Here is a 25,807-nt window from a genome sequence, read left to right as displayed (position 1 = left end):
GTCTTTTTTGCAGCTTGTCAAAGAACAGTTCCAGTAGCTCTAATAAAGCAATAAGCTTCTCAACCAGGACAACACAGCTAAAGAGAACCTAACCATGGTTAAGAGTTTGAAGGAAACTTGCAAATCTGTTTGGAAGAGACTCTCAGTTATTTCCACAACTCCACAACAGCACCACAAGGGAGCTGCTCAGTACATTTCCTTAAAGGAGTAAAAAGCTGTTGTTTTAAAAACAAGCATAGTAAACATAGCTCAGGCTCTCCCTTAATCCAAACTCCAAATAGTAAACATGCCTTTCAGACCCTGATGTGGAGTAAACCAACCTCAGCTTTACAGGCAGCTCTTGTGGGAAACTTTGTGGTCCAAATTAGATGAACAACCAATGAAGGGTCTCAATAATGACCTTGCAGGAGCTGCCATTACATTTCACCAAGGCACATTTGAATCCATTCCCTTTGGTCCCTCTTGGGGACTGTATGATTACAAGGAAATGCTGTACTTGTGATTTTTTTGGTTGGTGTATTAAATGTAGGTCAGCAGTCCAGTAGTAATTCATCTGAGTATGGTGTCCTTGGATATCTATATTTTCTTCCTTGACAAACACTTGTTTTACTGCTTTGGATGATCTCACACCTCTTTACACACTTGAACTGTTGTTCCTAAAGCATGAAGTGAAACTCAGCTGGGCTACTCTTCCCAGCCTTGGCATAATGTGCCACTTTGGGAGGGAGTTTTCTGCACTTGTGTAGCCTTTGGTTTGTGTTAATTCTACTTAAAATTTACAGTATAGTGAAGTGAAAGTTGTGTGTTTCTCATCAGCTTCTCATATGCCCACGGTCCTGACTCATAGCAGCAAACCCAAAGCTGCAACTTTATATTTTACTGCTTGGCAAAATCTGTGAGCAGTGAAATTGTCTGCAGTGTATATGCACAGACCCAGAACCTCTCTTATTCTTAAAATAGTTCCAAATGCTGAAGTCTATACTGAACACTCAGCAGATTTGCATGCAGCCCCAGAGAAACCTTCCTTATTAGTTCCTATCAGAACACTTATTTTTTCAGCATGAATAGGTTAGAAATATTTATCTACATTATCAAAACTCACTGGCTCTGATGGGCTGGCTTTTTATTTTCCTTTTTAACTGCAGAAGTTTTTACCTACAGAAGTTTCTACTTAGTGTACCAAGAGATATGTTTTTTCAAGTGAATTATGTTTGTATTTGTTTCCTTGCAACCAAACAACACCAGCAATTCATTTGAAACTCAGCTCCCAGCTCAGCACACGACATTGGTCAGGATTAGGGTGTGCATGTGTGTTCAGGGGGTTGAATACATCATTTCATAAATATTGCAGCTATTCAAATGCCTGTGCAGTGAATAATCACTTGCATCAGGAAAATGTTGGGTGCTTGGTGACTTCTGCCTTGCATTTGAACCACAGATTGATCACTTAGGTTCTGGCTTAGGAAGTCAGTGCTCCTAAACAACTGGACAGAAAACTGCAAATTTTAAAACCTCTATAGACTACCCTAGTCCTTCAGTTTCTTCTGAAAAACAGTTCTTCTTTTGGAAGCTCTCAGCTGCTCATTTGTATACAGATTACTTTTACATTTAAAAACAAAACGGGTTTAGCTGTCCCAGTAAATGTGAGCATGAGAAAACAAGAGTACAACTCATCAAGATCCCAATTCAGTTGCTTACAGCAGATGGCAATTCAAATACAGTGACTTTTAACAGCAACACTTGTACACAGGAGAAAAGATTTCCTGTTAATGGAGAGCATCTCAGGGGCTTCAGTGGCAGTTTGGTTTCATGTTGTGGCCTTGACTTTTACAAATTGAAGCAAAAAGCAACAACAACAAAAAAATCCTTTGTCACTGTGAATGTCCCACTAAAATGTATAAACAGGAGGGATGATTGCAGAGCACACCAAGTGCTCCTTCCATTCTGCAGTGCACTGGTAAGGCCTCAGATGGGATCACACTGGATGCTGTTCCTGCAGAGAGAAATTCAGGAAAGTCATGGATTAAAGTGGGAGCCACCAAAGGGGAGCACCATGAACCAACAGAGCCTCACCCAATCTAAACTAGGAGGACAGACAAGAAGAAATGGAGTTTTAGGTCTGGGGAATGTGAAAAGTGACATGGGAAGTCTTCATGCATCTAAAAGGCTGTTGCAGGAGTGAGAGGAACAAATGGGGTTTTTTGTCTCTGTCGGGTTGGATGAGAAGTACATGTAAATTATGGTGAGAGAGATCCAGCTTTACCATTAGGGGAAACTTTCTAAAGGCAAAAAGAGCGAATCATGAGAAAAGAACATCTTTCCTGGATAGACTGTGGTGTCTGCACTGGGGGTCTTTTAAGAGGTAAAACAGATGGGACAGAGATGCTTTCACAGGGCTGGAGTTAGATGACCTCTCAGTATCCCTTCCAGCGCTGTAATTTGGTGATCACCTCCTTGTTTGAAAATCTGCTTGCTGTGTTTTTACTTCCTGTTTCCAGATGTGGGGACCCTGCTCTGGGACAGTATGCTTCCCGTGGAATTTGGTGCTCTTGGTTAAAAGAGATTACAGATTCCCACAGGAGCATGCACCTGGCAAGTCCTGAACCTTGGAAGTTTGTCAAAATAGAATTTAAGATTCCTTGGCTATTTTTACTGTGAAAATAGCTTTAATTTCATAGCGATACCAAAAACTTTCTTGAATTTTCTTCTGTAGCTTGCCTTCCTTGTTATACTCCTTGTCTGACTGGAAGCAACACCTGGGCCTTAAGAGTCTTCAACAATTTCTCTTGGAATACATAAAAAAACTATTTTTCGATATAGAGTTATTTTTCTATAAAACTTCTAGTTTTCTTATTTTTCCATATATACTTTTGAAAACGGGACACTGTGTCATACTCTGACTTTATTTTGAGAGGTAGCTGCTCACCTCCTTGAAAAAGCTCAGTCTGGAACCACAACATTTTTCCCTGGGTTGGTTTGGAACTGCTTCCTCAACAGCTGCTCTGCTCACTAGAGGTCACTTCTGGAGTGCCAACACGCAGGTTTACAGTGCCTGCAGGCAGGAATTCACAGGGAATCAATCACTGCCTGGCTGAGTTCACTGCTCCCTAGCCCGGCGCAAACCAGCGGTTCTGTAAAACCCTCGGGGGACATCCTGGTGCTGGGCTTGCCTTGCTCATCACCAGCCTGGGACATCAGGCTCCTAACCAAGCTGCATGCAGGATTTCAGCTGTCTTAGCTTGTTTTTGTGTTGCAAAAGAGCCCATTTTGTACTGATGTTGCAGTTTTTGTGAGTGTGCTTTATTAGCCTAAAGTTCCGTACAGTACTGCCTTGCCACCCTCCTCCCACGTGGTGACAAGGGACATGCAGAGGCACTACAGCCCTTTGTTTTTGCTTCAGTTCCACTTGTTTAAACCCTTCCTCTTACTGCACATTCTCTGGGAATCCAGCAGCATAATGATGCAAATAACCCTGTCATATGACAGCGCCTCTCTGGTGCTGGATTCCAAAATATCCAGCCAAGACATACAAGCCTTGCTGTGGATGCCATAGGCAGCCCGATGCTAGAGTGCAGATGGCTCTGCAGTTCCCTAATGGGAATTGTTTGGGTCCTTATTAGCACTTTACAAAGATTTCTGCTCAACTTGCCAGCTCTCCTCCTGACTGTTCAGAGCGCTCAGCCAGTAATCACTGCAAACTCTGCGCGAGTCAGGCCCCAGGAGAGCATTTTCAAACATCTCCTGTGTCACTGTGTGTAAACCCCCTCCTCCATCTGCTTTCATTTTTCAATAATTAACACACCCCCAGCCTGCATCTTTGCAGGGGAGGACACCTGCAATTGTTGGTTTTGAACAGATAATGGAAGGTGAATCAGCAGGCTGAGGCTCTCCCGTGATTGCAACCAGTAGCTCTAATTTCTATGCTCATGGAAACTCCATCAGTAAACAGGGTGGGTTGAGCCAAGTTTAGATCAGCTACAGGCTTTCCTCCATCTGTTCTCAGACATGGATATAGATAGTGAATTGGGAATTGTGCACTTCTGGCTGATATTTGTCATACCCCGCTGTAGTAAGAATTTGCTCAGCCGTATCATTAACTCATTTTATGCATCTCTTATGAATGATATCTGCTTGGTGCTTTATTGTGTGTTACTACAATACCTGACTAATTTTCATACCAGAATCTCTAATATGCTATGGAGACCAAAACTTCTCTTAAGGTAGGGTTGGAATGCTGTGGCTTTGGTTGGACATTTCTGGCTTCCTCTCAGTGCTCTCTCAAACACCAGGGCTGGCTCATTCCCTCGTCCAGCCAGTCCCTACACTGTCACCTCGGTGTGACCCGAGGGATTAGCCAATATTTGGGGCTCCCAAGCTGAGTTGATTAGCAGGAGACAAGGATGATGGCAGCAGCATCCACCTGCTGCAGCGCTGCTCATCCTCCCTGTCACTGTAGGGGTATCGGGGACAGGTAAAGGTGATACAGAGACTCCATCATCAGAAGGCATGAAAAGACTTTATTAATAGAAACATACAGTTCTTATAGAAACAATGGTGGATTTAAGACCTGATTGGCCTTTAGGAATCTTCTCTCACACTATTAGTGAATTATGAATAGTACACTATAGAGAACTATATCTATAAACAATAGTTACAGAAAGAGAGATAATAAATAAATAATTTCTTCTAAGTTTCCTACAGCTTCTGCACAGATTCCCAGGATTTTCCTGGGAGAACTATGTCCTTCTCTGTTTAGAAGATGTCTAATTACTACACTTCCCGAGCGCAGGGGCACGGAGCGCAGCACGGTCCAAACAAGACGAGCTGCTACGGCCACCCCAGAGCCAAAAACATCTCCGGGCTTTTCTCAAGACGGCTCTGCGGCCGCATTTCGATATGATTTATTTGCCGCTTTCCCCCCGGCTGTTCCTCCGGTGCCATCGCTCGGCTCCCCCGGTCTTTCCCGAGTCGCGGGGCACGGGGCACGCTCCGAGGACGCGCACCCCTCCGCCCGGGGGCGCTTTGAACGGTCGCTGCCTGGCCCCGCCCCTTTTTTTGATCTCTGCCAATCCCCGCCCGGCCGGTTGCAATTCGAGCTGTGGGAGCGTACCACTGCCACACGGGGCGGGGGAGGAGCGGGAGCGTTTAGGGGTTGTCGGGGGAGAACCGCGCGGGGCATGGTGCCCGTTCTCCGCCACACCAGTTGCTTTCCCGTTAGTCTTCGCTCTCCTCCCCTTGTCCCCTCTCTCCACCGCGTGTCCAGTGGCTGTGGAGCCGCCATTTCTCGTGTTTCCTCCCCTTTCCCCGGTGCGCCGCCCGGAGGGCCGGGCGGGAAGGGGGCTTTGCCCGCGCGGTGGGCGGTGCAGCGGCAGCGCGAGCTGCCAAGGTGCGCGCGCGCCGCCGCGGCTGCACCCGCCCCTCCCGCGGCGGGCAGGGACGGGCCGGTCCCGCTCCGCTCCAGCCTCAGCCCCAGCCCCGCTCCGCCGCCTCCGAGCAGCGGCATGAAGCGAAGGCAAGTGCCTGCGGCGGGGCGGGAGGGCTGCGGGTCGGCAGGTGGGGCGGGGGCGGCGGCGGAGGGTCCCCGTCGATGCGGCGGGTCCCCGTCGATGCGGCGGCACCGTGTGGGGAGCGGCGTGTGGAGCGGGGTGTGCGCGCCGTGCGGGGAGCGGCTGCGGCGGGCACCGGGCGGCGGGCAGCGCCGCGAAGCGCGGTCCCTGCCGCCGCTCCGTGCCAGCTCCGTGACCCGGTTCCGCGGCTGGGCGCCGGGCAGGGACGGGGCGGACCCGGGCCGGAGCGGGTGGCTCAGCCCCGAGGGCACCGCGCGGCCGCTGCGGCTCGGCCTGATCGCCCGGAGCGCCGCGCGGGTGCCTGGCAGCGCCCGCCGGCCGCGGCCGCCGCAGGGTCACGGAGTGCTGCCGGTGCTTCCGTCACACGGAGCTTACGGCACCCCTACGTGAGGCACGGCATAAACCGCCCGCAGCTCGCACAGGCTGCTGCTTGTCTTGCCTTTAGCCTTTTTATTGTCATTCGAGATAAAGGCAGCGCGAGGGATTATGATACTTGTGCCTCTGTTCCTCCATTTGTTGTGTTATGGTTCATTCTTAGTCTCTGCGCGCTGTTGCCCTAAGATGTGTTTAAGGGTTTTTAGTACTTAACAAGGGTAGCTGCTTCTAAACAATTTTTTTTTTCTTGTATGATAATAAAAACCTGGTTATCCATTCTCTGCAATGACTTAATTCCATATACTGAAGAAGACCTCTCTTACTTCATCCCTCTAAGGATAGTGCTCTGGAGCACCTGGAAACGATCCCTCCATCTCCACAAAAATTACTGTTAAGTCTGACGCGACAAAAAATGCTGCTTCCCTTGTTGGTCCTGTTGTGCTTCTTTGAAAGTTGAAAAAAAAATGAAGAATTTACGGGAAATCTTTGAGTGTTAGACTCAAAATTGGCGTTCTTGGTTATTCTGCACTTTAAATGAACTTTGTCTGTGCTAGTGCAGTGGACTTAGGGGAAGCTGAGCAAATTAATGGCCTCTCAGTGGACAAGCTGGATATACAGAAACTGACTATCCACGAGGCTCCTTTTAGCCAGAAACTTTGAAACATACAAGGTAACTGAGTTTTGAAAAATGAAATAAACAAGGTTTTCTTTGAGTAATTATGTACTTGCTTGAAATATACTACTCTTACCGAAAGTTAAGCTAGTATCTTTTTCTGTATTTCCTATAATGTACATATTCTACTTATTTCTCACTGTCACATTTTCAGTACTTGTGTTTGGGTTGGTTGCACTGCAGGGATATGTTCAGTAAAAATAACTCCCTGCATGGGAATTAAGCTCTTCAGTCATGGAAATATTTCTGCTGGCCTGAGAGTCTGTGAAAGCTTACTGGTACAAAACTAGATTTGGAGTTAGATTGAAATTGGCAGTGCCTCTTTAAACCAGCCAGAAGTCCATAACGCTTTCATCTGCAGCTGTGAAAATCACTCTACAGGTAAGAAAAGAGATATGTTTGTATTTAGCTAGCTTGCTAAAATACTTGTGTCTAAGTAGATGGCTTAACCAGGTGTGCTGGACTTGTATTCATTCATGTCTTAAATTACAGAGAAGGCACACCTTACAGCTAATTTGTGATGTTGGTAATCCTGTAATTACTGTATTAATGGATGGGGAGCTCCTCTTCAGTGTTACAGGACAACCATAAGTATTTTTCTTTTAACAGTTATTTCTAAGTATTTGTGCAGAAGAAATAACTAATAGCTATGCTGCTGCTGAATTACATGTCTCTCAGTTTCAATATTCAATAAATTCAAGTACAAGTCCTGTTTCTGACTATGCTGTGTATTAAGAAAGGATCTGTAAATAGTATGTAACTGTGTATTCCTGGTGTAAACCTAAATGCAGCAGGTTGAGGTCAGGATGACATTTTATTCTAAGCTTTCTTGCCTCTCTGGGTTTCAGATATCCAGTGAACATGCCTCACATGAGAAATCTCAGTTATTTTGCAGGTGCAGGTCTCTTGATAAAGGCTCTGGCACTGTTACTTTGCCATAAGTGAACTTGAGTTCCTGTTGTACACATGGTAATGCAGAGCTGATGACATTTCTTGGAGAAAGCTGAGGCAGAACTTGAAAGTGTTCCTCTTTACTTGCAGGATTTAAAAATGACTTCTCAGGCACTTGGGTAATCCATGAATGGATTAGCGTTTTGTTCATTTCTCCTTTGCAAACACAGGGGCTGTCCTAGTCTTAGAGTAGCTCGGGGTAGCTGCAGGTGAAGGGAGAGCTGTCTGTGCTGCTGTCTGTCCTTGGCAGAGGCAGGAAACTCCCACTCTGCCTGTGCCACTGGAACTTGCCCATGAGAGAAACAGCAGAGCCTGTGTGTGCTCTTACAGTCTGATGATTTAGGAATCTTTTCTCTGCCCATTGATCTCTGTCTTAAAACCCTGGAGTAGAGGAAAGCCCATCAAAGCAGTGTAGCTGGGGCTCACCTGCTGCCTGCAGGGACATCCCACAGGAGCAAGGCACACGCCTGCCCTGGCGGCTGCTCTGACACTGTGGAGTTAATACAGGGGTGCAAAGGGCAGCTCTCCCAGCTACTGAGGTACTCCTGGTCTGGATGTGATCCCTGAGAGGTTTCCTGGGAGTGCTTTTACTGTTGCAGATCCTAATGATAATCTCATCTTTTTATTCAAAAAGGGAAGGAGGGAACAGTTCCCAGTGGTCAGTGCAGGGAAGGGGGATTTCATGTGAGCTCTCCTGAGAGCTCTTAGGTGTTTTTTCAGGTCTGCCAGCAGCACTGGAGTCTAGAACTGACCTGACCTTTGTAGACTATGGCAGGATGTAACCTAGATGTCAGCTCCAGGGATGCTGCTCATGATTAGAGAGGTGGAAATAAAATAGCAGTGATACCAAGCTGGAGCTCGTGAAGCTATTTGGAAATGATGTGATAAGATACAAGGGGCAGGCACTGTTTGTTTACTACGAGGGGAGCCCAAAACCATGGGGATAGAGCAAGAGGTAAGCTAGCATAGGAACATCAACTCACCACCCTTTCCTTCCTTTTTCTCCTTCTCCCCCAGCTGAATGACATCTCCCGTTGTAATTGCACAGGGGAGAGAGAGAAAAGGAAAAGTGCATCCAGGGGATCCCAGGAACATGGACATGCCAAGGAATGAGAGCTGCAGTAGACTGTGTTTATGAATGGTGCGAAAACATTTGGATTTCAGCTGAGTGTTTGGGGCACAGGATGAGCTCAATTTCAGTGAATTATTTGTTGTCTGTACCTGTGGATTCCTTCTAATGTTGAGGTAGTTGGAATATGGATTAATGAGTTGATAAGACTCTAACAGCATTTGGTTTCTTTGTGTAAACAGCAAACAGACATGGCTCTTCTCATTCTGCCGGTGTTGTATCTTGGTTTGAAGAGGCACTGTGGTACTCTCGTGTATGGAGTGACTTGTGATAGAAATGGAGTGCCCAGATATGGGCAACAATTTAAGGAAGGGGAAGTTGCTCACCTCTGTGGGCAGCCTCTCTTCTGATACCTCTTCTTTTTTTTTCTCCTTTGAAAGTTTAATCAAGCAGCAATCATTTGCCTTGGTAGCAAGAGGAAACTGAAGGATGTTTTTCTTTCTTTTTTTTTAGATACCGAAATTTACTCCATTCAAAAGACTAGGAAAGGAAATGCAAGTTCTTGCTTTTCCTAGACAGCAGTAAATTAACAATAGAATTATTTCAGCTTCAGGAAAGAGGAATGTATTTCATCCCACACTTCCTGAGGGGGTTCATAACTTTTCTACTGAAGGTGGGCAGTAGCAGCATAAATTTTTTGCTGAAGACAAAACTTGGTTTCTCTGATAGAGATCAACTATTTGGAACCTGTTGTTTTACAATAGACAACATGAGAAACTGCCTTTCATTTTTGAGAAGGGACACTGAAGAAAGCTATGGAAATTGTGAGGAAAACCTTTTTACCACATTCCTGTCTCTCTCAGCCTGTCATCTCTTTCTTCCTAGATCTTTATCCTTGTTATATGTTAACCTTTTTTATTCTTTCTCCAGGGAGTCTTTGAGATATGATCTTTTGTGTCTAGCCACATGGTTAAAACTAGTCTAGTGTCTGGATTTCTTCTTGACATTCAGCTGTTCAAAACAATGACCATTTTTACTGAAAGTCATTCATATATGGGGCTATACAGCTACAGACATAAACTAATTTTCTACTATTATCTGGAGTGGAATGCCGTGGAGCACTTGACATGTAATCCCACTGGGGGATGCTTCTTGCTTTGAGGCATTCAGCAAAGCCTTGTTGTGGCCTTTCTTTGCTTTGTGCAGAAGGAGGAGTGGCAGATGGATGCTTTTCAGCCATCATGGAGCAGGGTCCCAGAGATATCTCTGTTTCTGCGTCATCTTCTGTCTTCAGAGAAGTTCATAATGTTCTCACCTGCCATGAGCTGACTGACCCAGAGCAGCTTGGCAGTGGAATCAACAGGTCTCTGCTTATCTGCCTGGTGTGGTTTTGCCTTTTTGTTGTGTTCTCTTCTTGCCTTGGATCCACTTGTCCAGCAGTCATCTCACCCCTTGAGGTGGAATCTCTCTGTGCAAGAGATTCCTTGCACAGTGTTTTCTTGTTCTGCTCCTATGCAGCATGTTACATTTTGGAGTTCTGGTTTAGACTGATGATCTCAAATGTTATTGTAGGATACAAAACCAAGGTAAAACCTTGATGTTTTCTCTGCTCCAACTTCAGTCCAGGAATATTTGTCTTACCTTGTGGGCCTTTTGCTGTGTTTGTCTGCATTAGGATTCCAGTTGCACAGCTTAATTAAAATCTGAGAAATAGCCCATTTACAGAATGAACTTCCTCTTTGGCCAGCAGGAAAATTGTTCTGTGTTGCTGTTCTCTGCCCTGCTGTTTGGAAATAATTCCTCTGAAAATGCAGTGCTTTGAAGTGAGGCAAGGCTTGCTGGGGACTGATGTGGTTGAGGGAAGAGGACATTGTAGTGCATTGAAGGCTTCTAATAAAACTCTTTCAAGCTTTACTTTATATCTTTCATTTTCATGGCTGTAAGATGCTTTGGAATGAACTTTGGGTGGTGTGTCAGATTAAGTCTTAGGATATAATCTTCTGGTCTTTTAAGCAACTTCTGAACTGAAGTGACAATGGCTAGCATAGCTTTTACAGTGACCTCCCTTTAGATTACTGAGATCTCTTTACTCTGAGTCTGTGAGGAGAGCTCTCATGGAAATGTAGGCAGAACAGCAGCGTTTTTATGGGATCATATCTCTGCTATACAAATAAAAGTGCTTGTGGCTGTGTGAGTCCTATATGAGCCTGATGGAACTGCCCTGGTTGAACAAAATGGTTGGGAGCCCCTTTTTGCCTTCCTCTTGGTATTTCTAAATATGTTGTGTAGACTTACACAACTGTTAAAGTCCTGTTGTGTTGGGTGTAAAGGACAATATCGAATCTGCTTTGTTTTGTGAGATGCTGCAGCTTGTAGTGATTTGCACCATTTAACACGTTTTTCAGGGTTCATTAAAGAACTGAGTCTAAAGGCAAGCAGAAGGCAAATGTGATTCTAACCCAGTTGAGGAGCACAACCCCAGCTGATATCCATCAGTGATACCCATGGGATAGGTCATTGTGGATCTTGTGTTGAGCAGTGTCCTCCAGCACCTTCAACATCATGGTTATGTGACTGAAGGAATGAAGGGAAGGACAGTAGACTTTATCTCCTCTCTTCAGTGGTGATGTGCACAGAAGTGAGGAATGGAGGCAGGTGTTTGTCTGGGAGTCGTGCTTTAAACAGTTAAATCTAACAATGTTTCCTAGTTTGTTTTTTTTTATTTGGTTGTTTTGTTTTGTGGCAGAAAGTAATTTCTTTAATAGCAGTCTGTGTACATGGTGTATGGTACTCCATCTGGTATAAACAGAGTTCTGCTTCTGCTCCATTTGAGGAAGTCTAATATGGTTTTTCTGTGTCTGGAAGGGTAAACAGCTTTGGAGAATGCACCATGCTTTTGATGATTCACTTTGCTGCACTAAATCACTAATTCATTAATTAGGCAAGGTTCCCATTCAGTGCTCTCTAGAGCTGTGCCTCTTGCTGTGCTGATTGTAAAGGAAGACTGGTTTGGAGTTAGCTTTTGTGTCTGGTTTCCCTGGTGAGCCTGGGAAAGCTGGTGCCTCACTCCAGGTACTTCAGGTTTTTTCCAGATTTTGTGTCATTTGCTGCTTATAAACAGAATTGAAACACACTGGAGACTTCCCAGGGGTAGTAGGGCTGCTTACACATTTTGGTGGCAATAGCCATGAGCCAGTAGGACCAAGGAATGTGTCCAGGACATGCCTCGAGGGCTGTGTTAGCTGTGCACTTTGCTGTGTTCTTTTCTTGGAGAGGAATTGGTTAATGCTAATTTAGAAATGGTATAGTATCAGCTGTGATCTACACCAGCTAAATTTCTTGCAGAGTGTCACTTGAGATGTTTGCTTCCTCCTTAGGAGAATTCTTCTGCTAATGTGCCCTTTTCTGGACCATTGTCTAGATGTCTCATCAGTCTGGAGTGGCTTGTTTTTAGTGCCTTGTGCTCTCTGGAGAGTTTATTTCTAAATAGTTACTGAAGCAACAGTCTTCTAAAATGCTGCAGTGTTAGGGTAGAAGGAATTAAAATGTTTAGTGATCCTCTGAAAGTCTAAATTGAAAAAAATACATTTGCATCTTCCCTTCTCTAAGGCTGGTTGAAACTGTGTTAAAGACGACTTGTTTACTTTGTATTTTTCTTCATCAGAACTCCTCCAGTTTAAATTGTGTGTGTTCCCAAAATGAAACATTGCCAAAACCAAATGTTTTACTTCAGGGGCTGCTGTGCACTGTCTTTTATTCTCTGCTATAAAAAGATGACTTGTTTTCACCTGTGGTGAATTCTGCCATCTTAAGGTGAGCTTCATCTTGAGATAGTCACCTTGGAACTGTAGCTCCCATGGAGCAGTAAGGTACTATTACACAAGAAAAATAAATTTACTTTTTTAAAGAGAAGCATTCTGTAAGTCTTCCTTCCTTGTGCCAAAAACCTGAGGACTTCACTGTTTACCCTCTGCCAAAAAAATTCAAAGAAAATGTTTTTCCAGAGGTCAGATTTCCTTATCACATTGTACTCCTCTACTTTATATAATTTTCTGTCTAGATCTGAAGTCTTCAGATGGATTGTGTCAGGACAGGAATTAAAGTTAATGTATTAATTTGAAATATATAATGTCACTGATAAATCAAATTTTAATCAAAAGTCACAGGATGTCACCTCTATGTAAAAGGGGTTGTCTTTTTCTTAGTCCTCTTTCCTTTGCTGCTCCATTCCTGTACTCTCCAGCTATCACAAAAGGCCCTTTGTTGTTCATTTGACTGTTAAACTATGCTTATTTTATGCTTCATCAAACTCTCAATGAGCTCAAGGTTTATAATATCAAAAGTCTGGCTCTCCAAGGGTGAGAGAAGCTAACAGGTTTCATAAAGCTGTAGGGATCAACCAGCGCACAGGAAAACATCCCAGACAGTCAAGACTTTTTCAATGGCAGTGGAAAACCTTGGTGAATTCTCCTTAGCATTCATGCAAGCAGTGATGGTGATTTCTGAGCATGATGCTTTCTCACAGTCAGGGTCTGCCTGTGCATTCAGCTGTTGAGCAGACTGCTTTGGTTCTAGGCTGTGGAGAAAGCAAACAATTTCAGAAATGTGAAGTACACATCAAAGTTGAAAGAGAGAGTCATAAAAAGCGAGGAAAGGATGTGGCCAAGCAGGTTCCAGATGCACAGGTCAGACGTCGCCCAGCAGGCCAGTGCCTACTGAACACTGGTCTCAGTTCTTCCTTTTTCTGCTGGTGTCCCAGCTGAGGTGCATCTTGAAGGGAATGGACTGGGAACCAAGTGCTGTGAGATTAGCAAGAATAAATTGAGTGTTGATTTCTTTTGGGTTTGAGCATGAATTGCCTTACAATGCTGTGCTAATTACAGCAATTCAGGAAATGATTCACAAGAGTGGGTAGCTGAGCTTGGTTCTCCTAACAGCTACCTTAGCTCAAACTAGGTTGGATTATTTACTAGAATTGTGCTTCATAGGCTACAATGGCACTTGCAAATGCTCAGTGTTAATTCCTGACTTGATTGAATGGAGTCCTTTGACAGATGATGAAAGAACGGGAGCAGCTTTCAACCTGTCCACTAAGTCATGGGCTTTGTTAGGTATTTAGAAAAGTCTCTTTACAACGGTGTGGGGTAGACGGTGTTTCCAGTGCTGTGAATTAAATGCTGGGTTGTTACATTGGCTATTGCATGTTATCAGTGGGGTTTGTTGCTGGTTTCACCATGTAGGCTCCAATATGGAGAGAATATCCTTAATAAGTTTCAGGGAATCTGAGAGCCAGGTAGATTCTTTAAGCTTGTTCTCAAATGCAGTAATGACTTAAAGCTTTTTTTTTAATTTTTTTCAGTTATAAAAACCTGTTTTGTTCTGTATCCCCAAGAACAAGTGCAAAAGGTATTAGTATTCCCATTTGCTGGGAGAGCTGCTGCTGTGTGAAATGCAAACTGCTCTGGCATATTCGGGTTTATGCCACAGTTAAATGTGTGCAGTGTCTGTGGAGTTTGTTATACAGCAAAATCTTTAGGTGGCAAGAACAAGGTCACGGGTGTCAAGGCCATTAACTTGCATGCAGCATTTCTTGTTGTGGACAAGAATGCTTGGCAGGCATCAACTTTCTAAAACCTGATAATACTCAAGTGCTGCAGAAAAATAATCCTTTCTGTGAAGGTCTTAGAAATAGTGGTGATATGAACTCTGGCCAGCCTCTTCAGCTCTGGGTTTAGAGGGGCTTTTCTTGCCGTGTATAGGAGGGAAACATGATGGACCAACCAGACTTTTTGTGTGTGTGCTCTGGTTTGTGAGAGCTTCCTAGAGCTGTGAAATGGAGCAGCAGAGCATTCCTGGAGTCTCACTGCAGGATCTGCTGGTTACATCCTACAGTCCCAGGGCAATGGGGAAGATGAGCTGTGACCTCCTCTCCCAGGCAGAGCCCTGACTCTGAGGAGTTAAAACTTGGAGAGGAATGGACTGAGGTCAGCAGCACGAATAGTCTGTTCAGTAAATAATTTTCTTTGCATACTGACTCCATTCTTTCACTCATTATTGGCTCCACTTATTCTTTTCCCTTCCTACACACACGCAGGCAAATTTTCTGGCTTTATTATCCTCTCTTGCCCTGCTGACCACCTTCCCATGGCCACTTGTCAGTGTGACCCACCCTGTGGTAAGGGGGTTGTATAAGGTAGGTTTGCTGAGCAAAACCCACCCTGGCTCTGGAATGGACACCTGTGCTCAGCGTAGGAGAGCACGGCTGTTTTCCAGCTGCTCCTGCAAGTCTGCCTGCTCTGAGCACTGCAGTGGCTCTACAGAATGCAGGAATGCAGCACGCAGGAGGGAGAATGCTCTTCAGCCAGACAGGAAGAATTAAGAGCTGTTGCCCACCTTTTTTTCCCCTTGGTGGCAGGCTGTGAGCTTCTGGGTGAGTGAACATCTGGTACATGGCATGCGCTTTACGAGGCTGCTGGGGAAATCCATCAAATAGCCCTGCCGTTAGAGAGAATTTGGGGAAATGTAGGACGAAGCATTGCTTAGTGCTGGAGTCTGCTGAATGTAGCAGGCTTTCCTAGGGCTTGGACAGGGTGATATGAAGTGAGAAAAAGCTTTTTAAAGGGTTCTGTATCTGAGGATCCACAGAACACAGCTGAATGAAGGAGTAGGACTTGGGGGGTTGAGTGACCTTGAATGTGTGCTCCAGTGAAAGAAGCAATACCATGTGTGACTGGTATTTAGGAAAATATTTTCTGGGAGGCCCTTTTGTTAGGGGACAAGCAGTTGAAATGTCCTGCATTTGTTCAGAGGTCTGTTTTGATTTTTCAGTGGTAGTATAATAGCTGCTGCTTGTCACCTTTTTATATGATCTTATAAATGCTGCTATCCCCAGGCTCCTGCAAGATGTGCTGGCTCTCTTTTGTGAGTGTTAAATCAGGAAACCCCACAGACAGAATGGAATAGGTGCTTAGCAGGTGCACTGTAGCATGGCAGCTGTTTAGAAGGCAGCCCAGGTATAGTGATAAATTTATTTTATACTTCTGGATTTGGGGGGCTTTGGTTCTGCAGCACTCAGCCATCTACAGCCCAATAATTTTTGCCTGCTGTTGGAACACAGCATCTGTGTTCTTTCTCTTTCCCTTAGGGCACTGTTGTCTGCTTCATTCTTCTGAGGTTTTTATGCTTTCCATTGTGTTTTCTTAAATGAAAAGGCAGCCCCAGAAACAAACAAACAAAATTCCTTTCTTGTTTGATTTCTGCTTTTTCTTTATAAAATGATTTTCCTGCTTTTCCTGATATGGCAGCATTATTTGAACTAGGACTTTTCTCAAAGAAGCTTTATTGCTGCAGAGCCAGTGGGATAAAGTGAGTATGTAGTGCTTGCTGTGAGAAGTTGTTTTTTACACTTGATTTAAATATTGATAGTAGTGGAGTTACAGATCTGAAGATACTAAACCAAGACAATTGTTCATTGTTTTCTAAAAAGGCTTTAGATACAGCTCTCCTATGACTACATTGTGCAGTGAAGTACATTCCTTTTCAGTAAATAGACAGGCTTTAAGGCCCTCAGGTTCTCCAGATCTGAAACAACAGCAGCAATCTCTAAAACTAAACATGAAAGAAAAATGAATTATAGGATTTTTAGGAGAGTCTTGGGCAGTGCCCCCGCCCTCCAGTTGCTTGGTTTTTAAATCCTGGGGTTCTGTGTCCTCTTTGCCTGCTCTTGTCACACAGCACAGCTGTCTGAGAGTGCACAGTCTTATCAGAAATCTGATCTGGGTTTAAAAATAGCCTTGTTGGAATAAAAGATGTGAAACAGGGAGGGTTTACTGTGGGATCCATAACTGCCACGGTGGCATCGCTAGTCAGGGAGGAGGATTTTGTGGGGAATGACAGGGAAAGGTTGTTGCTTTGATGTTGGATTTGGGAGGACACAGTGCCTGTGGAGAAGAGAGAGGAATGTTCCAAGAGAAGCATTACAAGCTTTTATGAAAGAAAGAGGCAAGAAATGCAAATTATTAAAGGAGAGAAATACAACTAGTTGTTGGATGAGGTGCCATAAAATCACCATTTCTATTGCACCATTATTCCTTTCCCATGTAGGATTTTGGTTCCTAGGCTGGTATTCTGACTCTTCTGTGTGTCCAGGGCCCCAGCTAAAGGAGAACCTAAAGGAGCAGTAATTAATGTAGTTTTCTGTTAGCTGCTGTCTGCTTCTCCTTTTAGCTCTGCCAACTGCTTCAGGTGTGCTTGGGCACTTGTGAACATTGTCACTTCTGCCTGTACCAGCTGTTTTTATAACAAAATTTGCGTCTTCCTCTGTGTGACCTCATAATATTTTTCCTAGCAAAATATATGCTGCTTGTTCATTCTTAATTACTACTGAATATGTAAAAAAATCAAAGCTTTTAATAACGGAACACATGACTGCATTTTCCTGTTGATTGCTGATTAGCAGCAGCTTGTTGAAAAGCAGTTGGTACTTAAAAAGCTGTGGGGTTTTCTGTTTGTGGGGGTTTTTTGTTTTGTTTTCTTTTTTTTATTAATGTTTGTTTTTGTTGGGGGTGGTTTTCTTTTTTTGGAGGGTTTTTTTTGGGGTTTTTTTGTAGAGTTAGTTTTCAGGTGGATATTTAAGTACCCAATTGTGTTAGGTTGAGATGTCTTGCCATGTAGTGCCTCTTTTATGCTTCCTTCAAAGGGCTTGGCACTGATTCAGGAGGGCACCTTTTACTGTAGTGAAGTCTTGGGATGCTGATTTCATGTATAAAGGAGGGGCAGACTATGCCAGGACTTTTGTGAAGCATTGGAATGGAATTGACTTAAATCCTGGCTGTACTCAGAGAATGATGGGAAGTGACCTATCTCACTGCTCCAGGAGGAGCAGCCACCCTCAGGAATGGAGTTTCTTGTGTCTCCTGCAGAGAAACTTGACATAAGATGCCCTGCCTGCTTTGTGAAGGAGAAGTGTAAAGCAGGTGGAGTCAGTGCAGTCTTTAAACAAATTCTGGAAAAAAATTAGAGGTTCTAACCCTGATGGGTTTGAATGTTACTCAGCTTTACAAAGCCTAAAGAGAAATTGAAAGGAAGCAAAACTGGAAGGGAAGGACCCAGTTTCATTCCTGTTCCAGCTGCACACAAACAGGGTGGACTCCACGCTGTCCACACTCTGTACTGCTCAGGAGTGTGGCACTGGTGACACTGATGGCTGCTTTTCTGCCTGTCTCCTCTACTTTGCTCTCTGGGTGAGATTAGGCATTTGCAGTATGACAGGGTTTCTGTCTGTAGTCTGTCCTTATCTAGGAAAGCAGCATTACCTTTTCAAGTGGTGAAAATGCTATTGATCTAACATTGCACTGAAATTCTTTCATCTCTAGGTGTCCATGCCTTTTTACCAAATGGGTAATAGGCTTTGTCCCCTCAGTTTCTGAGGGGGAGATAAATGAAATGCAGCATGATTGTTCTGGAGTTGACCTTCATGAGTGTAGGATAGGAATCTAGGGTTCTTAATACACTGATCCCAGAAACAGGGAACCATTTGCTATCTTGCAGATGTGATAGATGTGTTTGTGGGCATGAATAGCAACTAATGAATATTTATACATGTACTAATGAAGTCCTACATCTTCAAGTCCTGCATGTTTTTACAGATGCATATGGGTATGGACTTGCAAGATACCAGTGTGGGTGTGAGTAGATGCAGGCCTGGGAAAATTGTGATAGCTTGTAACTGAGCCACTTGGCACATACAGTGTGTCCAAATGCCTACTTGCAGAACAGTATTAAAAGACACAATAAAAATTTCTACTCTCTCCTCCCTTCCCAAAAGAGTCATGAACCCAAGGGTTTTTTTTTTTTTTTTAAGCATAACTATCCCTTGGTGAAATTATTAATTGTACGTCCTGTCTCTGACTTTTTGAATGGGAACCCCTGTTGTGTGATCACTGTTCACTTCCCCAAGTAGGCAAACCTGGTAGTGCTGCTTGTGGGAAAGTGAATGCTGTTTGAGTGAACCTGAAACCCTTTTTAATATACTGTGAAATTAAAAATTTGGGTGGCTGGTGGTGAAGCTGGCGCTTTGGTTGGACTGCATGCTGAGAGTTATTTCTAGGGATGTGTGCATTGAGCCCCTTCTGTGACAAAAGTGCCTCTTCCTTCTGTGCTTGCTTGTTTTTAGGAGATTGGTGATTTACAGATACATTATACAATCTGATCTGCTTAAATCTGGGGGTTAGTCACTAGAATGTTTGTTTCTGAAGTAGTTAGTGTGTTTTATTTGTCTACCTACAGTGTTCCAGAAGGTAGACAAATAAAGTCACTTTCTGTGACACCTGTAGTGTTTCTGAAATGTCTGTCACGCCTGATGGCCCTTGATGAACAACTTCTTTTCCTTTAACAAAATTGTTTTATAGCAAGAGTCTCAGGAAATGTTTGTTTATGGAATTATCATTCTGATTTAACTGTTGAAAGAGTCCTGATTCGTAGGAGAGAGCACACATTCTGTTATTTTACTGCAGTCTAGATAACTTGAGAAGTAAGAATACAGTGTTCTGCTCTGTTGTCATCTCTTTTGTTGTACTCTTGTTTTTAAAAGGTGTTTGACCTTTTCAGAGGACTGACCTAGTGGAGGCAGCCTGTTTTACTTTTAGCATTACAGGATCTTTTTTTAAACTGTTGTTCCAGTGTGTATTTTATCATTTTTGTCTGGAAGCTTCTATTGTTCAAGCCTTCTGTTCCTCAGGGCAATCCCGAGTTAATTAACCAGCCTGTTTTGTAATTTTGTAACATTAAGTGTTCTTTTTCAGAAAACCATGAAATAAACAGGATTTATGGCTGTTTAGTGGCTTTGTCAATGTAATGAACACAGATCTTGAGTAGGCATTAAATTTGGGTTCTTCACTGCAAACATCCCAACTACAGCTTTTTAAAAAATATGTAGACTATATAATTATTCAGTGCCTGAACTTTATATAACTTGGCCAGTCCTGGGAGCTGCACTGAACTGCACAGTTTAATGTTTTTTGTTATAATTCTGGTCCTGGCACCAGTCATACCTTTGGTGCCTTCTGAAGGTGTCCTGCCACAACAGGTGAAAAAAAATAGAGGCAGGGAAAAATCAATGCACGAGCTGTTTCATGCAGTGAAAACTAGTGAATAAATAGTCCAGGATCAATATGCAGAGAGTGAAGCAGTTGTTCATATTGGAATATGTTACATTCTGCTTCTGGCATGAGAGTATGTGCTCCATCTAGTTCTGATGTGGGTGGATTTCCTCCCTGGAAATCACTGTGCCCTCGGGTGTGCTTTTTTAATATCGGCCAGTCTGACTGCAGATCATTTCTTCCCTGCTTGTTCCTGTGTGCCTTTGTTTATTTAAATTCCTGGTCACACAGAGTTATTTGCTTGTGGATTAATTTATGGAAACTAATTTCACAAGTTGTCAGGTAGTGTCTCAGAGACCTTTCTTTGTGTGTTTCAAGTTAACTGATGGAAAAGAGACAGCTCAGTTTGCCAGGGCTAATGTATGGGAGCTCGTGGAATTCTTCCTACTCCTACTTGGCATGCTAATAAGGATGAAATAACAGTGAAAAAAAAAAAAATGAAGCTAGTATTACTGCCCTGAGAAGGGAAGTGAGCCCAGCAGCCTCATGTGGCTTCTGTCTTCTTATGCTGGATTATTTACTGTAGTAAACCTGACTTATATTTTTATTGGGCTTTTGAAGGAGTCCAAATTTTACAACTGTATTTAACACTTCTAGATGAGTGGGAGGTTCTCCTGCATATATGTAGAAGGCCTCACTTTTTATTTTGTAGAAGAATAATGAGTGAATGGTTCCTAAATCAGTATTGTCACTGGTGATGCAGCTTGAAAAGAAATTGAAACAACCCCTGGACTATTTTCTTTTACTTAAGAGCATAATGTGAGAGTGTGTGGCTTGCCAGCTGAAGAAAGTGTGTATGGTTGCTTTTTTTGGCTCAGTTCTGACTTTTTATAACACTTAAATGAGCAAATGACTTGCTCCTTTCCCTGGTCTGGCTAGTTCTTTCACAGCTTCATCTGAGGTACATTCACAGATTCCAGACAGGATTTTTTGAATGCCTGATTTGCTGAATCTGAAGACACAACTTGGGCTTTTGTTGGTAAACAGCAGTAGTAAATAATAATAAAGAGATTGTGTCTCCTGGCTGATATTAACCTGTGCTGCTTAACTTCTCTCCTAAGGACAGAAACCCCCTCCTTGGTGGTTAGGGCAGAGCTCAGCTGGGACCACAAGTCCTGACTGGAGGTCTAGGAGATATTTATTCTGGGATTGAGCTGTGTCTTCAGCCCCCGTATGTGTTCCAGATCTCTGGTTAAGGACAAGTAAAACCACGTTTTCCCAATTCTCTTCTGGTCTGTTGTAGCAACAATCTGCTGCGTGGTTATCAGAGGGAAAGTGAATCATTTACTTTGTGCTTTTCCAGTAGGTGCCAGTTTGCTGATGGTGGGAAGCAGAGGTTTGGATGTGAACTGTGGGAGGAAAGGGTTCTGCTTAGATCTTACCGAAACAGCTCTGGCTTTGGAGGTTTTATCAGAGGTGAAAACTTTCTCTGCTTTTCTGTGGAAGAGCAGCTGTTCGTGGTGTATTTGTGTTTTGTATATTTTGACTGAAAGAGGCAAGATTTCCATTTCCTCCTATTGTTGCAGAGTCTAGAGCGGCACTATCCAATGCTTGCAGTTTGCATTAATAGAATTTTTTAGTTGTTTTTCATCTGTTTGTGTATCTGCAGCAACAGTTATGGTTTGAACTCTAATTTCTTTGCCCTTTTCCAGGTTTATGCTCATCACTTGTGTTGTGGTTAAGCAGTGGAGATTCATTTTGGCAGATGAAAGAGATGCCCTTATCTTGGCTGTTGTTTCCTTGAAAATGCTTTACTGCTTACAGGTTTCTATTCAAGTGTGTGCTATGCTAACAGAGCAAGGGGAATTTCAGTGTTATCTTTGTCAGCTTGACAGTGTGTCATGTTCAGATTTTCAGTTTGCATGGCTGGTTTTCTCTTGTGCTGAAAAGATATTTATAAACTTTACTAGAACAAGAGAACACAGTGTATTTGAACAAGTGTAATAGGTATTAGGGCATGCCTGCAGTCTGGTTTGTAGGAACACTTCTGCCTATGGAGCTCAGACTTGACAGTTGAGGAGAGCTCTTAATTTCACAAACTAAATTTATTGCAGAGCTGTTTTTCTTCTATGAAACAGAAGCAGAGGCATCAAATAGTCCTATTTGGCTTGATGGGGTTGCTGCACTCTTTGGCTGAGGGCAGGCCTGTTGACACTAGCCCAGTTCTGACACAGGTGCCCCGTTCTAGTCTCTTCTTTAAAAACTAGTTTTAGGTATTGCTTTCAGCTATAATGTGCACATAAATCCTGTCCAAATAAAACTTGTTTGCTACAAATGGAAGACAACTCTGAAGCATGCATTGAAAACATTGCTTTGAAAGTAGTAGGATAGAATAAGGAAATCCTAAAGAAAACTTCTGGATACTTAATTCCCTTTAAATGGGAAGGGTGCAACTGCTTTTTGTGGTTTGCAGTGAGGTGTAGAAATGCAGCATCTCACTGACTGTACAAGTAACAAACCTTTTCCCATTCCGTTCCTGAGGAATGCTCCAGCGTTTGTGCTGTTAGCTCATGTGCCAGGGCTATCTGCTTTTCTGGGCCACAGCCCATAAACCAAACCAGCCACTTTGGCTCTTGCTCTCTCAGCCTTTTTCCTCTCCTGTCAGGAGAGCTCCATGTTTGGAGGAGCACAAAGCGCTGTGCGAGGCAGATAACCATGGAGTCGCTGTTTCTAGGAGAGGGCTTGGCTCTATCACCAGCTGCTGTCAGCCTGCCCTGGACTTTGTTACAGGACTGATAGTGCTCTCCAAGAGCCAGATCTTTGTATATCCCTGTGTTGAAGTGCTGCAGCCTGGCTGGGGAGAGCTGTGTGCACACAGAATCTGTTTGTGCATGTGTATCCTCCCCTTGAGGAGGGCAGCATTTTACTGTAAAGTGAATTTATACTGCTTGTTTGGAGGCCTGCACTGGCATCTGTAGGAATGAGGAAGGAAGGTTGGTGGCATGGGCTGAAGCAGATGGAAAGGGCACACAGCAGAACTTGGCTGAGGACGTTCTTGAGTCTGCAATTTGTGGCAAGTGCCCTTGCTTATGACTTTGCTGTTTTACTGTGAAGGTTTCTGGCAGTGTAGACACCTGTATGAGTGGAAGCTGTCCTTACACTGATCAAGAATATTGGTGTCATCCTAAAATGCGAGGATGTAATGCTCTGTACTCACAGGTATGCTCCCAGTCTCTGAGGAAGCCTTTCTAGAATTTGGGAACAGTCTCAGCAGGAACAGCTGGCTTTTTGTGGCACGGCATGCTTCTGGGAGGGCTTCCTGAAGGGCTTGAGGAAAACAGGATTCAAACTGTTGTAAGGCTCAGTGGGATTTAGATGTGCAGATATTACAAAATCTTCCGAAAAGAGCTCATCTAATAGACCTTTAGAGGGCCTATCTCAAAACAAATGGTTAGAGATGTGCATTTTTGAAGAACTGACTAAAAAACTTTGATTATTATAGAAGTACTAAAGAATAAAGTGCCATAAAACCAAGGTACCAGCTTTTAAAATTTGGATGCCTTTGTGTCGTGCAGCCATCTGTTATGTCATTTAGTAGCTCTGCCAATGTGATTAGGGTAATTTGGTAAATAAAGGGTTTGGTTAGGTTGTTTTTTCTTTTTGTTATTATTATAATTTTCAGGGAATAAATTGGTAGACCCAAGAATAAGCTTGAAGTTAAATTCAACCATATGATGAGAAGCTTGAATATTTGAAAACCTGTGACTCCGGACAAATCAGTTTATTGGAAAATAAACCTGATCACAAGGGTTCCAGGGCTGAGGATAGAGGGCTTTAAGATCTTGCTTTTAACTCCTGCCTCTGTTTCTCTGCTGATATTCTGTCTCCTTTAATTTTTCCAGCACTGGTGCTAGTGGTCCCCATTTGAATCTTAAGATAATATTCTTTCACAGGTCAGAGGCTTGGACTTTGCATCATCAACCCTGCCTTGCTGTGGCTTTGTGTGAAACAAAATATTTTACTGATAAGTCTCCATTAGTTGGAATAAGTTGTTGACTTTTCAAAGGAAAGATGATGTGGCATAGACACAGATACCTCTACACTGAAAGTTCCTGTTGAAGAACAATTTTGTTTGTGTGAGTTAGGACTAAACTCTTACAGCTTTGCTCAGAGACTAAGCCTTGGCTTCTGTTCACTTACACAGTAAACCCAGAGATGGTTCCCTCTGAGGCTGGCCCCTGTTGATCAGACTTCACACACGGATTTAGCAGATGCATAACACAAGCAGTTGGGTCTCAAATATTGGCAGTAGAGTCTATTCATTAACTGTTAAGTGAAGGTATTTTCTTGTCTAAGGGCCACAGTTATACAAATATCTTGATGGAGATTTATAGGATGCAAGTTGAAGTGTCCCCTGGAATTGGCCTGCTGGCTATGAATTCTATAACCTTCCTGCTATAAAACTACCAAAGTGATCCAGTACAAAATGAAGCCAATTTGCAAATCCCTTGTCTATCCATTGCCCAGGCAACTTCTGGTCACCTTGCTCGTCTGGTTGGCTCTTTAGCTAAGAGTTCTTTGAAGACTGTAAGTAGTTGGTTTGTAGCCCTGAAGGGAGATTATCTTTCTGTGCTTAAGTTCAGGGACAGTTGGAGTTATTGCCTTCCTCAACTCCTCTTACCTTAAAGCAGTAGGAATATGGGAAGGATTTTACTGCCAATTGTGCTGTCAAGATAAGCTGGGCCTTCATCCTTGTAGGTTATCAGTGATATTTCTATCAGTTTATCAAATGAAGTAGCCTCTTAAAAGCACCCCAAGTCATATGTTTGTTTAGTGCTTACTGTAAAGCCTTCCTACTGGATTCAGGAACATTTCCATAAGGGCTCTTTGAAGTTCAGGGCATAGTGAGGTTCTTGTGTAGGAGAGCAACAGGTTTGCTCTCTGAGTTCACTGAGTGCTTGTGGTGCTTCTTAATTGAGGGAAATGTTTGGGAATTCATAAAATCACTGAATGGTTTTGGGTTGGAAGCAAGCTTTATGATCATCTAGTTCCAGCCCCCAGGAAGAGCTGGGCAGGGAATCTGTGCTGTTCAAAGAAGGCTATTTATAACATCACCAGAAAAGATAGGCCAGGAGAACAGCCTGGACAAGTCTGCTGGTCCCTGGTGCTCCTTTCCTTCCTGACTGGAGCTGGGCTCAGGCTGATGTAGGGGAGTGACAGTAGATCTTTTCCTTTGCTGTGTAATTAGCTAGTAAGGGAAACACCTTTGCTGGGAGGGTGCTGAGGCTCTGGCAGGGGCTCTCCAGAGAAGCTGTGGATGCCTCATCCCTGGAAGTGTTAAAGGCCAGGCTGGATGGGATTTGGAGCAACCTGGTCTAGTGGAAGGTGTCCCTGCCTATGATGAGGGGTTGGAACTAGGAGATCTTTAGGGTCCCTTCCAACCCATCTTGAAGAGCTTGGTAGCCACAACTGGTACAAAGACTTGTAAGTCATGACAACTCTCTTGTTGAATAAATAAATTTAAGAAATCAAAATATTTTCTAGCCAAGTGTGTTCACTTTGTGGTTCAGAAATTTGGTCATGGTTTCAGACTGTTCTAGAATAGAGAGTAACAGTCTAAATATTCTTCTGGTTGTTTGAGAGTATATGTAAGACTTAAAAGTTTGGTTCCAGTTCTAATGTATTTAATCTAGAACTTGTCTGATGTGGAGATACCATACTGAGGAAAATGCTGAGCCATAAATGTGAACACTCATGATTGATGACTGAAGCTGTGTCTTAAAGTCATATGGTAGAGATGTTGCCTTTCACCTCAGTTCCTCCTTTCAGGAGTTTTGTGGTGCCCATTTACTGAGCTCAGCTCTAGAAGAAGTTGGGTTTGTCTCAAATGAACAACAAGTGCAGATGTTATGCCTTTCTCAACTCAGACCACCAAATATTATGTTTTTTTCTTAAATAACAATTGTTTAAAAAAATAATGCAGCTGGTTATAACATGTGTAAAAGCTTATGTGAGAGACATAGTGTGTGATAAAGCGTGAAGAACTCTGATCTGGCAAGTCTTGAAATGCTGC

At 43.4% G+C, this 25,807-nt stretch overlaps 1 protein-coding gene across 26 annotated transcripts in view; it reads left to right on the top strand.

Annotated features, from left to right (window-relative positions):
• MICAL3 (microtubule associated monooxygenase, calponin and LIM domain containing 3) overlaps nt 1–25,807 on the top strand; it is a 173,574-nt gene that overhangs the window by 15,577 nt on the left and 132,190 nt on the right. For 23 of the 26 annotated variants that reach the window (XR_014616184.1, XR_014616185.1, XM_084206572.1 and 20 more), the window contains exon 1: nt 5,377–5,512. The exons of 1 other annotated variant lie outside the window; for it this stretch is intronic. The gene's annotated coding sequence lies outside the window, so the exon portion shown is untranslated. Of the gene's footprint in view, nt 1–5,376; nt 5,513–22,701; nt 22,808–22,867; nt 22,954–25,807 lie in introns of those variants that run through there. 2 more of the 26 variants (XM_084206575.1, XM_084206576.1) reach the window with 2 other exon arrangements.

Source organism: Fringilla coelebs (genome assembly GCF_963513975.1).
Source record: "Fringilla coelebs genome assembly, chromosome: 5".
Lineage (NCBI taxonomy): Eukaryota > Metazoa > Chordata > Aves > Passeriformes > Fringillidae > Fringilla > Fringilla coelebs.
Note: the sequence above shows the minus strand (reverse complement) of the source record. Positions and strands in the feature narration are given on the sequence as shown.